The following is a 13,961-nucleotide window of genomic DNA, read 5'->3' on the forward strand; positions in this document are numbered from 1 at the left end:
GAGACATGAACATAAAACTTAAAATGCGTTCCATATGTTTCAGTGTCCTGTTGCTGCTCTAATTCCAGCTGAAAGCATAAAACTTAGCAACCTTTATATTGATGCTAAACATACCGCGTCACTCCTAACGCTGATATGTTTTATGCTAATACAATTAAACTTGCTTCAACATAATCCTGGTAAGATAAACACGGTTGCTGTCGTGATAAACATCGCAGCTATGTGTCTCTCAACAGTAAAATGGAAGACAGACTTGTTATCCAAACCAATATGAAAAGACTGTCCCTCTGCCATCCTCTGAGAATTTCCTCTCTATTGTTGTTGCTGATGAGCATGGTGCAGAGTTGAATGTTGCTGCTCTGCATGTGAAAGCTGTCACAACCAATATTGTGTGCTTTCTACACTGAGTAACAATAATAAACTAAAAATCCCACTCAGACTCCTCAGATAAAAAACCCATTCTGTGGTTGAAGTATGGCTTCAGATTACACTTGCATCTTGTAAGCTACCTCTACAAACATAGACTGATGCCTTATGAGAAGAAGTCCTTTTCTCCCTAAGGCTGCTAGTGTTCAGTCTTTTTTGTAAAGGACTAAAACTGCAATATATGAGGGATGAAGTGAAGCTTGCTGTGACTACTAGATGTTACTATCTTCTTCCAAACACTTCCCCACAATTTTTGCCCTTAGCAAACAAAACATTGGACTTTTAGGGCTTTCTGATTCATAGGTGAGGTAGCACTGTGAGCAGTTAAAGAAAGTGGTCTTGCACATTTTGGGCAAACCAAACCAGCATCACAGAGGAACAGCTGAGAGCGTGCAGGTACGGAAAGGCTGGCTGAGAAGTAGCAGCATCTTAACAACCTGCTCACTTGTGTGATACCTTCTGTTTCATGTATAATGCCCTTTCAAGGGTCTGATGGATACTTTTTTACAGTGGCTTGATCAGAGTATTTCAACCTGTATAAAAGCAATATTTAACCACCTTCGCAAAAAGCCTGAGACAAAGCTACATTTTGGGTAAGTTCAGCCTTTGTGTTGAACAGGGACAGAAAAGCATGAACGAAGTGATGGACCAACTCTTGCTCCAAATGTTTCCAACCAACTACCAAAGTTCTTATTGCCAGGGCAGGAGAGCAGGAGTGCAGGAGAAAGCAGTCTGACAGCCAGAAGGAATGTCTAATAGCAGGCAATATAGTTATTTTTTCACTAAATTCCATTGACTACTTCATGACATTGAGGTCATGCAGCAACATGAAGAAACAAGATGATGGCATCCCAACAGACCAAAAGAATGTTAAGAAATGCGGTATTTCTCACTGAAATGTGGAAAATGTCCCGTGTGAAGGAGCTAGGGGTAGAATTTACTCATAGCTGGGACCTGGACCAGAATCCACTTGGGTAACCATGGTCTAACAACCTGGAAAAGCACAAAACTGTGGTGTCCCTTACAGACTGCTTTTGTGACCCTAGGCAAATGCTGTCAGCCACTTCAGTTCCCCATCTATGATGTGGGGTACCACTACCCTTTAGAGCAGGAAGTCTTGCCACTGAGTATAAGTCAAGCAAAAGCAGGTGGGCAAGACTTCATCTGACATCCAAAACTATTTCTCTGAAATAGAGAAGGATTTCTATTTTTGGTTAATAAGTAAACACAGTTGGCGCATCATGCCTACAGCATAAACAGGTCCCCATACTTTGGGTCCTGATAACCCATTGTCAGGCACTGCTGTTCATTCCCACTGTATTCAACCATGATTACTAAGAGTGCCACTCTGGGAAGCTTTACATGTCCTGAGCAAGGGAAAAAACAATAAATCTGTTTGCATAATTTGGCACTGATGGCTTTCAGTGTGGCTTTCCAGCTTTGGATCTTTTACTTTCTCTTTTTTTCAGAAACCTCACCTGGAGCATTTCAGGAGTTAAAAGTCCAAAGTAACAGCGTGTCTTTTAAAAGGATGGATGGCTGTAAACAAATTCACAATGATCTCTTCCTCTGACTGGGAGAATCGAAGGAGGGGTTTTCAGTGTTTGCATTAGAAGGTGTGGGACTTTACTGAGAGGTTTAAAGGGTGCAACCCCTATCCCTCTCTTCATTGCTCCCTGTGGATATATATCTCTGCCTGCCTCAGGTCTCTGAATTTTCAACCCTGGCAATTTGCAAGTCTCACCACTAGGGCCCCATGCTGTCACCAGGTCTTTACTCTCATGGTTGTCTACCAGAGCCTTGATCTGCTGAAGAGGTTTCCTGCGAGGCTGAGGAAGGAAGGAGGGGTACAACCACAAGCTGAGGGTGTACATCCCTCTCCAGCTGCAAACCCTGCCACAGACTCCTTACTGCCACGTGTCCCAGAGGGAGAGGGGATTATGCCTGTGTTTTCCCAACCTGGGTGGCATGGCCATGACCATGACTTTGCAGGACTGGTAGTCAGAGTAAATAAAAGGCACCAAGTTAATTTCACTGGAGTTTTATAGGCTGCCTTGGAAAGCCAGGCCTTGGGCAGAGAGCTTGTTACAACAGTGCATTACATTAATTGGCAAAATAAAAAAAAAATCAGGCAGCAATTCATACGCTTATTACATGTACTGTGGGCTCTTTTTGCTTCTGAGATACTATTATCTCTTGGACTTTCTTGCAGCTGTGATTTATTTCTCACATAAGCTGATTCCTAGCTATTCACCCTTCTGGAAATACAGTTTAGAGATTCTTTAATAAGCACTTTGAAAATCTGGACCTATCTCCAAATAGTGACGAAGCATGTCTCTCTTTGTGATGAAGGCCTTCTCAAGAATTATGCTGTTACTTTTATACAGGTCATTGTGAACTTACAGAGGGTATAAATGATTACTTACGTTGCAACAAAGCCTGCAAGTCTTGCTGATGATAACTAGCTGGCTTGCAGCTGGGGCTCAGCCACTTCTTGGGGACCCTGTGCCCTGAGGAGCTCTACTAGGGAGGGAGTTCCCCAGCAGCAAGTGATGGCCCTCCCTTGTGACTGCCTGGTCCCTTCCCCTCCCTGGTCACAAGAAGAAATACCTCAGACACTGACAGTGAAGAAAATTGGGAAGTGGTTTACATCTCCAGGCCATCTCCTATAGCAAATGCACCGGGACCACAGGGAAAGGCACTGGAACCAGAGGCTGCATTTCGCACTCTTCTGATAGGTATGTCTCCATCATTTATTGGGGTTTTTGGAGTAGCAGGACCCCATTACTAGGGACAGCACAGGCAGCATAAGGAGCATGAGACATCTACACCACATTCACATTTCCTGAACAAAAACCCACTTCACAAAGACACAAGGCAGACATGAGAGGTTTCAGGGAAACTTTTGTTTTGGAAGGAGTTAGGTAAGGTGTGAGAAACCTCATCAAGGAAGATCTCTTCCTTCTTTACACTTACACCAGAGTGGAAGACTGAGAGGAAGGCAGTATATATTTAAAACATCTTTGGTTACACATAGATTAGCTTCAGAAGTTCAATAAAACCTTGCAAATCAGTACTGAGATGACAGGAGACAGGACAGGATCCCCTTGCTCACTCCAGGAGAAGCTACTTGTCTTTTCCTCACAGGATCTGACTGTTCCCAAAAGTGGGGTTAATATCATTAATCTTCTTATGTGGTCAGAGAGACACAAACTAAAAGCACCAAAAGGCAGGTGGTCTTATTACAGTTCCTTACACAAATAATAAGCTCACTGTTGCCACTGATGCGGTTTTAGAGCCACAGGCTGTAGAAAATGCAACATGCCAACCAGATGCATTTCAGCTCCTGTTCTGCAGCTCCTCTGCCAAACAGAAACACGTCTGCAGCATGTGACCGTCTGATCTATTGGCTGCCAAGGTGGTAATAGTCTTGGCCACACACCATGACATTTCATTGCATGAGCAAATACAGCACGAGACTTTCCTTCAGCGCCCCACTCACCAAGTTGTTACCCAAACTGAACTAATAACGCAGGATCTGGTTTATGGGAAACTCCTGTGGGGTTGCTTTTTGTTGAGTGGAATCCTGGAGGAGAGACATCTGTAGAGAGAGGTTTTGCCCCAAGTGAATGGTTCCAGTGCAAGGACATGCTGCTAGAGGGAGGAGCCTTATCTTAGGAACCAGGCCCCAGCACTAACAAGTTGCAAATGTATCTCATCAGCTCTTCCCTGAATAAATCAGAGAGGAGACTGGGAACAGGTCCAGGCACAGGCAGATGAAGAGGTGTGTTATGGCTTTGTCTCCTTGTATCCGTTTTCCAAATCTAGTAATTAGTTTCTTAACTTTGTCTTGTGGCGGGCTAAAACTCATTTTATTTTTCACCCAAATCTCGCCTGCTGTGCAGACTGATTTCAAGGTGATACGACAACTTTGGAGGTGCTCTGCTCTCCTCTCCAGGGAGTAATAAGTGATGTACTTTAGGGCTGCTGACACCCAAGCCATGGGTGGAAGTCTCCCAGAAGCATGTGTGAGACAGGACAGACATGGAAGGTGGTATAGAGCAGGGCACTGAGAGATAGCCTGGGGCATGGGGCTTGGGTTTCCCCAATCTCTCACCATTATCTGCCAAAGAGTTCTTGAGGAACTGTGTCCTTAACTCTCCTTTCACGCATGTGCCTTTACAAAAGGTTTGGTGGTAAAAAATCAGCATACCCGTTGCTTATAACTTGCTACAGCTTCACATAGTAATCCAGGTGCATGTTTCTTTCAATGGTCTATATGAAGAGCCTTGGGCAATTTGCTCAGAGATAGGCATGTTGACATAGCTACATGAATCCCACCATGCTATCACCTGACCAGCCTGTGCTCTGTTCACCAGTGTTTTTTGTGTTCCACATCATAGTTTCATAGAATATCTCAAGTTGGAAGGCACCCATAAGGATCATTGAGTCCAACTCCCTGTTTCTTGCAGGACTACCTAAAACTAAACCATATGACTAAGAGCACTGTCCAGATGCTCCTTGAACTGTGACAGGCTTGGTGCCATGACCACTTCCCTGGGGAGCCTGTTCTAGTGACAGACCACCCTCTCGGTGAAGAAAGGTCAAGGACATTTCAGTCTTCAGCATCCCATGCAGGACACCAAGGCTCCCTCAGACTTGACTTGAGGCTCTGAGTATGGAGAGTGGAGAAGAGAAGGTGCAGGGTTTACTGGGGGGCTCTGGGACTCACAGGGACATGGGGAAGATGTCATCAAGGTTTACAGACCTCTCCATGGTGAAAGAAATAAACCACTATTTTGGTAACAGACTAGCCAGAGGAACTAAGTCAAGTTCTTTTCTGGAGCAAAACCAAAGGTGGTTTGTTATCTACACACAGGCAACCTCTGACATGTCAATATTACATGAGAAAATTCTTTTAATATATCCATTACCTGACACCTGTAACGTGATAGCTCTTAGAGAGGGACAAGGAAGGCAATACACAGAGCGCAAACAGAGACTATGTTAGACAATAACATTGCCATAGCAGTGATGGTCTAACACTGAATAGGTGGCAATGCCATGTTGTTACTTAGCTGTTCAGTCAAATGACTGATGATGCTGCCATGTGTAATGGTCAGGGGACTGCAGGTGCCAGTTCCTGTGACACAGACATCACCTACCAGGGTGACTTCTCTAATCATCTTGTCTCCACATAATTGGTCTCCATTTTAAATGCTTTTTCCATTTTGCTGTAAGGCTGCTGCGATTACTGTGATGCTCGATCCCACAAATCCTCTTTGGCTTCTGTTGGGAACAGTATCATCTTTTACTAGACCAATGGGTATGTGTTGATTGAATAATCTCTAACTATTAATTCACATCTGTAGAATGGCTGGGCTGATGGGTCTCGGTCTTTAGCACTACCCCAGTGAAGGTAGTGATAATCAACAGTTGCTTCTTCCAGTGTGATAATTACAGTGGCCATGGACACATTCAGGGGTAGATTATTTTGGCTTGCTGGCCATCTGTGCTGCCTTAGGTACCTGAACTTACCTGACTGACCATATAGAAAACAGAACTGCAGCATTCCCTCCTTGGCATCCAAGCCTAAAATAACAGCAGAACGGGCCTTTCTCAGGCGGCACCTCACCTCAGAGATTTTTTTTTTTTTAAACTTTCTTTCCATTCCTGTTCGAAGCCAGGAAGTGAAGAGGCGTGTCAAAATAAAGCAATTACAGAAAGGTTAACAAATCACTCTACCCCTCCTTCCCTCCACCACAACCACAATGTGTGTGATGGTGTCCAGATCAAGCCAGATGGGCCCCTGACTGCCTTTTCCTGGACAGCTGGACTTCGGTGGCTGGAGGAGAAGGCTCTTGATTGCTCCCTAAGTGGTGTAAGAGAGTCACCTTCTGTGCTGTTAAACCCAACAGGGCAGTATATCACAGCAAGATGAGCTACTGACAGGGAGGGTGAGATTCTGGATTACTCTGCTCCATTTATGGCCTATTGCAAGAGATGCTCTTGTAAATGGTAAATCCAGGGTTTAACTGGATTTTTTCAGCTTCTTCCAAGCATATGTTCCTGTAAATGTGTCTGTGTTGTCTTGCAGAAAGCAAGTACAATTGCTATGTATACCCACTTGTCTGCCCTTCTTGGCAAACCAAAGCTTAAGCAGTGTAACCACAAAAGTAAGACTGATAAACAAAATTAACTGCTTTACCATGATACACAGTTAAGTAATGGAACTCCTGCTACAGCACACTGGAAAGTCAGTAATAAAAAAGGAGTTCAAAAAGGAATTAGAAAAAAATTCACGGAGGACAGCCGCACTGATGTGCATTTAACACGATGCCATGTAAGCAGGGAGAATCCACAAACCACAATGGAAGTTAGGGACATAATTTACAAAATATTCACCCTGTTTCTTGTATGGATTTCCTGAACATGTGCCTCTGACCACTGCTGGAGACAAAATACTTCTGTGGATGAACCTCTGGTGTGATCAAATACAGGAGTGTCTTATGAGCTTAACCAAACTTATGCACACACAACCTATCCCCTGCAACCCCCACACTCCTCTGATCAATATTAACTAGAACTCACTATGAACCCAAACTGTTAGGACTGTTCAGTCTTTGTATCCAGCTGAAAAGAAATGCAAGGTTTTAGAGCAAAGTGAAGAGTTACGTGCATTTTCTATTGAGTTCTTAACCAAAGAGTCAGCTCTTTGGAGAGTTTATAATTTCCCTTTACTATGAGACAATTTCTTTGCTTTTTCTTTCAGAACTTCTGTTTCTTCCTTTAGGCCAGCGGAAGACGCTCCCAGGAGTGCCTCAAACATAGACTAACAGAAATTGAGATACACATGCATGAGGATGGATTCAGAAAAAAGCCAATAGGACTTGCAAAATGTACTGTGTATTGCATGTCAGCAGATCTAGTCTCTGATCTCATCTCTGCAGCTTGGACCATTACTTTGCACTCTCTTGCCTTTTCACAGTTTTGTCTGCAATGTCTATGTAAGTGGGCTTTTTTAATGTTGCTATTCATCTGTACAGACAGCAGGTCTTCAGTGATTTTTGTTGCCTGAAAATGCTACTGGCACTTTGTGATTAAGAGTAGGCACCAACATCCTTCAGAGACCAGCCTCTGCAGAAAAGGGGGAATTTTCTCTCAAGCACAGCTCTTTCTCCTTAGTAATTTATTAGTGATTACTGTGGCAGCTTCCTCTGCTGAATCTGAGTGTGAAATCATTTTATAGGTCTGTTCTCTTAAAAAATCACACTCCTGTTGATGTTAAATTGTCTCCTTAGTGCTAGGTATTTGGTATTTTTAGTTTACAGTGCAGGTGAGATCATGCAAAGCATTTAAATTACCTTCTGGTGATTCAAAGAAGGTAAGTAATTAGGGAATTACCCAGTCTTAAAATAAAATTGGAGGAATCAGACTAGTGTGGTTAATAAATTTGCTTTCATTAGGAAAAGCATCAAATAACATCTGTTACTGTTTTTCTTATGAAGATATCTAGATGTCCAGCCGTAGATCCAGACTGTCATGCACAAGAAGCTATACAAGGAGAGAACAAAAGCGTCAGTTGTGTTCCAAACAGTTTAAACAGCCTGGGCTACCTGTCTTTTCCACTCCTTGCATGGGGACTCCTTCATGAAATGCTCCTCCTTGTTATAAGGGAACGTTTTTATGCCTGCTTTGCAGTCCCTTCATCTTTCCCAGTGAGATCTGATATGGCCAACGAGAAGAACATCCCTGTAGCACCTGCCTACGTTGTTGCTGAATCATGATGAGGCCAAACCTTTCCTCTTGTGTGTTGTAAATGGAGACAGACACTCAGGTTTCAGCCTCAGGGTCTCAGAGGATTGTGGCAAATCAGGCAATCTTTCTGAGTGACACTGACAGGTTTGCCCTTCTCTGGGAAAAGATGAGGGCTTGCAAATGCAAACCAAAGAAAGGGATTAACCTAGCAGAAGAGACTTATAGCAATAGCAGGGAAAAGGGAGAAAGCTATGGAAAGCATTAAATTTAGGGCTGTCCAGCTGAGATATTGCAACAGCTGCCTAGGAGAACATTTGCCTGTCAAAGATTACTGCAAGATTTGTGGTGCCAATTCAAAGCCTGCTATAGAAAATGGGTGCAAGGCAAGAGGAGCAGGGATGCTTTTCCAGTGATTGACAGGGGTTTTGACATAGGCCTGCTATGTCAGTAGTGATAGTCACTATTTTGCAAGAGAGGCTTAAGGGGAAGTTAATCCATTTAACCTGTCACTTAAAGCCTGTACAGTAATCTCAGCATCTAAATATCATTAGCACATTTTGTCTCCAGCGCTGACACTGAAACAGAGACTGTTACCACTTTTCTCATATGAGGATTTCACAGAACCACAGAGGTTTTGGTCTGGAGGTCTTGAGTCCAAACAACCCCTGGAAACAGGACTATCACCAGTGCTAGCTCAGGGCATCCCAGCTTTGTCTAACTGAGTCTAGAAAGCCTAATGGGATGGAGGTTTTACAGCCTCTCTGGATAAGCTGTTCCTGTGCTACACCATCTTTCTGGTGAAAAAGAACAGCTTCATGCAGATGATATGGCACCAGCTAGAGATTGGAGGCGGGGAGGGGGGTAGTTTGAGCCATAAAGTATTTCTGGCATTCTTACAGAAAATATAAAAAAATCTTAAATTGACATTTTATACTATAAGCTTAACTTTATAGGGAAAAAAGTGTATGTTGCCAAACATATTGTAGTTTCCCATCACAGTAAGAAACATTCCTAGTCCACTCAGAGATTTGCAATACTTCTTGCCTGCACTAAGGGATGTGGGGATCTCTCTGTTCTGACAATTTCAAATTTGAAATAACTTTGAAATAACCTTGAAATATAGATATACAGCTAGAAATTCATTTGGAGGTGCAATGATATAATGCCAAGGATAAATCACACTGCATCATGTACAAGGCAAGGTCTGGCTCTGTCATTCACACAGAAGATCTCTATGGGATACATTACAACCTTTACGATGGCAATAACTATTCTTCCACAGCTTTCCAAAACTCCCTGCATGTCTATGGAAATATTACAACCAGAAGAACAAAGAGAGAAGGACAAAGCCTTGCAGCAATTCAGATATACATATGCGAATAGAAAATGAATTTACACAGGCTCTGTGTGATCTCCATTGTAATAATGTACCAACAATTATTAGCAGTCCACTTCTTATTTGCTCAGTTATATTCAGCAGCTTCAACTCCATTGAATGAAGCTGGCAGCAATGTAAAGTCTCAATGACTTAGCATCAGGTTAACATTATTCCATTTTCACAGTCTGAGAAGAGGGGAAGTTCTTACAATATCCCTGGTCTGTGTGTCTCTACCTTTTGTTTGTCTTGCTCCTTTACCCAGACTATATCTCAATACTTTTTCCCAGTTTTCTAATAGTCTCTGAGCACTGCAAAAGTCATTGCTTATGATGCACCATGAGGATGCAAGCTAGTTGAAGAGTGCAGCATATAACCAAAATTGAGAACATAAGAACTCTGAATTACTACTCCCACCAAACTGTGGAGCAGTGTTGTTTTGTTGTGTCATTTTGGATGGAAGCATTTCCAATTTTCAGCAAAAAGTAATAGGTATCCTTTCTTTCTTGACAAAATATCAGTGGTTTCCATGACAAGCATATAGTTTACAAACACACATAGACTTGTGTTTGTTTTTTAAAAAAAAAAAAATTTCCTGTCAAATATGTTGCAGTGCAGTATTCCAGCCCACACTTCTGCATAAGTAAATCCAAACACAAGTCACCATGTTACCTGGCCAGCTTCTGGAGGGTGTGGAAGTCTGTTTCTCCTGATAACATTTTCAAAAGCAATTGATTCTTCAAAACTTCTGAAAATAAAAACTATTTTATTTAGATACCTGTCATGAAATGGATTGAAAATATCACTTTTTGGTACCCTAATATGTGTGTTTTCTTTAATGGTTTTTAGAAGGAAATTTTCAGGATGAATGGAAGCTTGTGAAACAATATTGTTATGTCCAGAAAGGAAGAAAAAGAAAGGAAAAACCCAACAGAAGTACACTGAGAAAGCATGGTTATAAAAAACAAAGAAACAACAACAAAAAACAACAAACAAGCAAAAGAAAAAAACCCTCAGAAAACAAAACAAAAATCTGTAGCATAATGTTTTCTCTGTCAGCTGAAATGAAAGTTTGTCCAAAGTCCAAATCAGAAGTCTTGAGTAGTGAAAGATATTTCAAAGCTGTGATGCATCAGAACTTTCTCTGGAAATAGCTCGACAGCCAAGAATTCCCCTCCTTTAGGAAACACCCTCATTCCAAAGCCTCAGATATCTATTCTGAATACATATAATTTATTGCCCCATCATCGTAATAACATTATTATTCATTTACCTAAGATGACAACAGTGACTAAGGCCCTAGTTAGGATCGGAGTTTGATTATACTTTACAGATATAAAATGGAAGATAATGCTTCTTTTAAAGTGTGTTTGGTGTAAACTAACAATAGCCTTAGTGTTACACCCAGCAGTGGAAGCAGACCAACAGCAAAGGCCTGGGTGTAAGACATTATGATTCCGCTGGAAGATCAAGAGAAAGTAATCATGTTCTTTAATTCACCAACATGCCAGATGCATATGTGCCTTGTTGAGTGAAAAGTTTGATAAACACTTCAGTGGAGGTGCTGTTTTCTCAAATATCTAAAGCATGAACATTCTTAATATCAATCTGAGATGCAGACACACACTGAGGCCTTTAGTTTAGGAACTTTTTTTTGAAGAATGAATGGAACATCATAACGTGTAATGCAAAAGTAGTTCTTTGAGGTTGTTAAAGTTCATTTTGTGAATGGGCACAAAAATCATAGCTCAGATCTGCAATATTGACACTATGCTCATAAGAGGAAGACTTTATTTTCTCAGGACCTACATTTTTACTGGAAATGTGTTGTATTAAGTATAGCTACTCAGTTACATCATCAAGGATTCTAGAGCATAACTGCTGATTTTTTGGAGGGCAGAAAATTCTTTTTTTTTTTTCTTCACTAAGTTAAGGGATAACATATAGTTGTCTGTTGCATGTGGAAGGTTTGGATCCATTTCGCAACTCTATCACCTGCTTTCATTGTGGACCTAGATACAAACCCACATGAACAGCAAATGGAGCACATCAAAGGTCTGTCCAGCCTGATATCCTGCCTGTGAGCCTAGAAGAGCATGAAAGAAACAGGTGATCATTTTCCAGGCAACTTTACCAGTGATTTCTTTTTCCAGAGTAAGTAACCATCTATTTATCTTAAAGAAATAGCTGTGCCTGTGGTGTTGTTTTGGTTCTTGGTGATTTCTTTTTTTTCCCACTAATTTATCTGGGCTCTCCCCCCCGCCAACAGTTTCAGCCTCCAGTGTCTACCCTACTTAGCGGCAAAGATTTCAGCAGTTTACTTTGAAGTTCTGTGGAAGAAATATCACCCATTTGTCTTCGCAATGCCGCCTACAAATGTCACCTTTCAATGATGTCTACAAACATCATTTGACCTCTCCAGCTGTTTGGGGAGAAAGCACGAACACTCAGTTTCTAGATACCCTTTCCACATCACTCATGCTTTTCTACACCTGCTAGTGGCTTCTTCGTGGACCGAAGAATAAGCTTGCTTATTGCTTTAATAGGTGCCATGCCAAACCTTTGAACAGGACATTTGGGACTTTGATTAACACTCCTTTTTCTCCCACTTTGAAGTGGCTGAAGTGTCTCTTTGGCTCCAATAATGCTTTCTGCCACTGTACTGTAGCCTTCCCAGGACTGCACATCCTCGTGAAGGCAGCAGGGCAGGAGAGGGAGGGAGCACCCAGCACTGGTGCAAGTGACACAGGAATTGCCTGTGATTTCATCTGCCCAAATTGGATCAAGCCCCTTTCAGCAGAGACAGGCCTGGTGGGGTGGCAGGAGCTGTGACTGCTGTTGCTCCTGCTGGTAGATCTAATGGTGCTGGGGTCCTCAGGCAACCTAATCTGTAAAACAAGGAGGACCGTGCTTTGCTTGCGGCAAGAATAGGCTCATTGCAGACTTTCAGGTGATTAGACTGCTACTATGCCAGCACCAGTTATCAAAAGCAGGTATGTGTGCTTTGCAGCCTTATCTGTAACTTCAACTCACTAAAGGCACATTCCAGCACTGCTGGCACTGTGGCAGCATGGAGCTTGGTGCAGGCAGTGAAACCTGCCTGCCAACGTGCCTGCACATGTTGGGAGCTCACGCATGTTGATCTCTGTCCTACCGTAGCAGTAACTGCTCGTAACATCCAACTGCCTTTATTATCTTTGGTATATGGCTGCACGGTGGATATATGACAGTCAGAGAAGCATACACTACACTGTCCTGCAAAGCTGTGTGAACTGAGTGCCTCAGGCTGCAAAAGACTTTTCCTCTCCTCTGCCTACTTGTTCTGTTTTAACAAAGATTTGCCATCAGGTTACTGAGTACCTGTCTGTTTAACTGTCTTGATTCCTGCTGAGGGAACTTCTGCCAGGATAGCAACCTAGGTGTTTTACTTCTGGCCACATTCTTCCTCTGTTTCCATTTCCTGGGATGAAAATAATAGTCACTAATTATAATGACAGCAATTTCTATACATATAGTAGGCCCAAAATGAATTAGTCCTCTCAGAGTCACAAGGTTTGAGACTTAACAAGATAAATGGCCCTCCGTTTCCTGACACTTTTTCATCTGCTCTGTCATAAGCCAAATTGCGGTGACTGGATGACATTTCTGTACTTGTTTACATTGCAATTTTTCTCCTCAAGGGCTGGGTTTTAGTTCCTGAGTATAAATAGACTTTGCTTAGATATTCAGTCTTAGCCTCTTCTGAAGGCTGTATTTCATTATGTGACAATAACAACTGTTACTGTTAATACCCTTTCTTGCAACCAAAAATCAGGTCTTGAGGGCAGCTCTGAAATTTGACACTGGAAAACCTCTCTGGTCTAATAACCAATTTGTCTTCTCTGCAGAGTGAGGGGTAGGTGTACAGGGTCAGTCTGCAGGAAGATTCACGGGGACCAAATCCCTCCAGGAGGCCATTGTGATGTAGGTGCTGGTGAGTTGTTCCTTCACCAAAGATCTAGGTGTAGACCAGCTACCTGTGTTGAGGGAGCTTGATTCAGAGATGGGCCCTCTAAAGTGCTTGGCATTGCAACATGAAGATGAGTGGTGCGCCCCAAAATTTCCAGGCTCCAGAACCAGTCTTTCTGTTACTGTTGTAAAGAGGAATTTCACAGAAATGGAATCCAGAAAAAAGCAATTTTCCACTGTTTTTGCAATGCACAGAATGATGTGCTTCATCCCAGCCTAAAAAACTGTGACAAGTAGCAACAACCCGTTTGCATTTTACTCTGTGTGCTAAATTTGCAAAATGAAAATCCAATGCGCCTAGAGGATTATCTAGAGAGTTGCAAGATCATTCATATTTTTCTGTTTCAGGCATTTCATCTTTACAAACAGCAGAGGAGACAGTGTGTGAGTGGCA

Source organism: Harpia harpyja, chromosome Z (assembly GCF_026419915.1).
Source record: "Harpia harpyja isolate bHarHar1 chromosome Z, bHarHar1 primary haplotype, whole genome shotgun sequence".
NCBI lineage: Eukaryota > Metazoa > Chordata > Aves > Accipitriformes > Accipitridae > Harpia > Harpia harpyja.